This window comes from Sinocyclocheilus rhinocerous, unplaced genomic scaffold, assembly GCF_001515625.1.
Source record: "Sinocyclocheilus rhinocerous isolate Xijiao unplaced genomic scaffold, SAMN03320098_v1.1 scaffold2307, whole genome shotgun sequence".
Lineage (NCBI taxonomy): Eukaryota > Metazoa > Chordata > Actinopteri > Cypriniformes > Cyprinidae > Sinocyclocheilus > Sinocyclocheilus rhinocerous.
This window is the reverse complement of record NW_015642048.1, coordinates 121,219-124,811: the sequence shown is the minus strand read 5'-3', so window position 1 is coordinate 124,811 and position 3,593 is coordinate 121,219. Positions and strand designations below refer to the sequence as shown.

The 3,593-nt window shown below is 35.6% G+C and overlaps 1 pseudogene; it reads left to right on the top strand.

The window, feature by feature from the left end:
• Window positions 1–2,891: 2,891 nt before the first annotated feature.
• Window positions 2,892–3,593, top strand: part of LOC107755330 (coiled-coil domain-containing protein 130 homolog) — a 5,423-nt pseudogene continuing 4,721 nt past the window's right edge.

The following is a 3,593-nucleotide window of genomic DNA, read 5'->3' as shown; positions in this document are numbered from 1 at the left end:
CAAAAACGACAACAAAATCACTAAAACTTTTAACCAAAATTACAATGGATATGGAAACACAACAATGATTCAAAATATTAATAAGTGATATTAAATTATCTCAATGATACTAAAACAAACCAATGTGGGGTTTAAATGAGTCTAAGTTTAAATTATTACAGTAAAACGGTCATTTGCAACATTAATTTTAGAAGCGTACTGTAAATATGTGTGGAAAAAATCATTGACATAATATCGAAATGGTTTATGATTATGTGACACTTATTCGTGGCATTTTCATATTGTAAGATTGAAAGTCCACTAAAAAAAATCCTGGCAAAAGTAATTTAGTCTTTTAATTTTTTTTTTTTGTATTAAAAAAATCAATTAATTAAAGCTCAATTAATACCAAATCAAATATATTTGTTTTGCCATTTACCAAACTGATGTTTTGAATGTTCATACAATAATGTAACGAAATACCTCACTTTTATTCTGAATTCATAAAATATACATAATTCAAACATTACTCAAGACAGTTTGATGGAAATGTGTCATACAACTGAAAAGTGTAAATCCTAAAAACACTGAAATATTTGTTTGAATGAAGGGTATATGTAAAATAAATAAATTCAGATTTTATTCAGAATGGGACATAAATGTTAGTTCAGAATAAAAGTTTATTATTGTATGATTTTTTTATTATCAAAATTAATTAAAAATTTCAGTTTTTTTTATTAATTTTTATAAATTACATTAGCAAAATCTGCACTTAAAACCACACATTTTCTCATATGCGCCTGGTGGTTTACAGACAAATTTTTACAAACAGAATAATATGTGTATCTGCTCAGGACAGGTGAGAAGTGTGTTTGTTCGGGGTCATTCCTCAGGGGTGTTTAAGGTATGGATGACCTTACCGGAGCCGTGTTGCATTCCGTCTCCAGCGGGTCTCCCGTCCGGCCCATATAGGGCTCGTCTGCTCCGGGCAGGAATGCAAGAGCAGCGTTCCAGTGTTAGGAAGCATTCTGTGGGAATTAGTGGGGAATCTCAAACTCGCCAGGCGAGGGCTGTTTACGCTGTAAATCTGACCAGCGCACTAGAAGCTCCTGCCTCTTCCATCACTCCTCATCCACTCACACCTTTCTCAACATCCCTCCATCACACAGGACCAGCACTTACCTTTGTGTGTTTATGGTGGTTATATTCACTATGGACCCTTTTCACAAGACTGTGATGGGTCTTCAGCATCGTAAATCCTCAAAAGTTTTTTATATTACATCTTTTTTTTTAAATGTATGTACATTTATAACACTATACTTTGTATTATATCACGCTGTTTGTATCATGTCATGTATGTTTTCCATGCCTGGATTGGAAAAAGCCTCACATGTCCAAGTTTTTCTGTCCACCTGGCTACATATATCTGTCTGTCTGTCTATCTGTCTGTCTGTCTATATATTATCTGTCTGTCTGTCTATCTGTCTGTCTATATATTGTCTGTCTGTGTGTATCTATCTATCTGTCTGTCTATCTATCTATCATCTATCTATCTATCTATCTGTCTGTCTGTGTCTATCTATCTGTCTGTCTATATATTGTCTATCTATCTATTCTGTCTATATATTATCTGTCTGTCTATATATTATCTGTCTGTCTATATATTGTCTGTCTGTCTATCTGTCTGTCTATATATTATCTGTCTTGTCTATCTGTCTGTCTATATCTGTCTATCTATCTATCTGTCTGTCTGTCTATATATTGTCTGTCTGTCTATATATTATCTGTCTGTCTATCTGTCTGTCAATATATTGTCTGTCTGTATCTATATCTATATCTATCTATCTTTAATTCATAATAGAAGCTCATTCTTTTATGATTTATTTATGAAAAATCCTAAAAGATGTCACACTTTTATTAATTTTAGAAATCATATTTGCAAAATCTGCACTTAAAACAACACATTTTCTCATATGCGCCTGGTGGTTTACAGACAAATTTTTACAAACAGAATAATATGTGTATCTGCTCAGGACAGGTGAGAAGTGTGTTTGTTCGGGGTCATTCCTCAGGGGTGTTTAAGGTATGGATGACCTTACCGGAGCCGTGTTGCATTCCGTCTCCAGTGGGTCTCCCGTCCGGCCCATATAGGGCTTGTCTGCTCTGGGCAGGAATGCAAGAGCAGCGTTCCAGTGTTAGGAAGCATTCTGTGGGAATTAGTGGGGAATCTCAAACTCGCCAGGCGAGGGCTGTTTACGCTGTAAATCTGACCAGCGCACTAGAAGCTCCTGCCTCTTCCATCACTCCTCATCCACTCACACCTTTCTCAACATCCCTCCATCACACAGGACCAGCACTTACCTTTGTGTGTTTATGGTGGTTATATTCACTATGGACCCTTTTCACAAGACTGTGATGGGTCTTCAGCATCGTAAATCCTCAAAAGTTTTTTATATTACATCTTTTTTTTTAAATGTATGTACATTTATAACACTATACTTTGTATTATATCACGCTGTTTGTATCATGTCATGTATGTTTTCCATGCCTGGATTGGAAAAAGCCTCACATGTCCAAGTTTTTCTGTCCACCTGGCTACATATTCACAGAAGACAAACTCCAGAGATGTTCCACTATCCCTCACTGGCGGGAAAATGCCCACCTGCAAGTGAAATCCCAACTGGCAAACATGGCATGGTTATTCCGTGTGAATGTGAGCCAACAGAGGACAGCATATTATTTACACCTCACGACTGACTCACACAGGAGTTTTCCATCTTAGAGGGTTTCCCCGTTGTTCAAATATCTTATTTGCGTAATAATATTTAATTTTATAAGTTGTTATAAACGTATAAACAGAATTAAAGTCACCTGTCAGATGTATTTCTGAAAGGTCGCCGTGTGTCCTCCGCTCAACAGGCGGCGCAGTTGACGCACGCAAACGTCTCTAGCGTGACGTCGAGGAAACGACGCTGACGCTGTTTACGCAGATGGTTGTTTGGTCAGTATCTTAACGCACGAAATTACTTTAATTTACTTCGTAATGTCCGCATGTTTTGTATAATTATTAAGGTAAATGACACAAAGTATGCGCATTGGTTGTTGTTTTGGTCCTATTCGACTGGTTTTCGTTATTTTTATACAGATATCCTATATCAGCTGATCATACTTGTATAATCCTAATGACAACTACAGTTAATTTGCCTATTTAACGCTTTTTATAAAACGTTTTAATTTTTCCACCATTTAACAAGCTAGTACTGTTAATGTATTGTGGTGTTATTACCGTGGTATTTTGATATTCATTATACTGTGGTGCGGAATGTATTAAAATAGTTAAAGCGATATATGTGACCCTGGACCACAAAACCAGTCATAAGGGTCGATTTTTAAAAATGTATATTTATACATAATCTAAAAGCTGAATAAATAAGCGTTCCATTGATGTATGGTTTGTTAGGACAATATTTGGCCGATATACAACTGTTTGAAAATCTGGAATGTGAGGGTGCAAAAAAAATCTAAATATGGAGAAAATTGCCTTTAAAGTTGTCCAAATTTTTGGCATAAAAGAAAAATCGATAATTTTGACCCATAAAATGTATTGTTGGCTA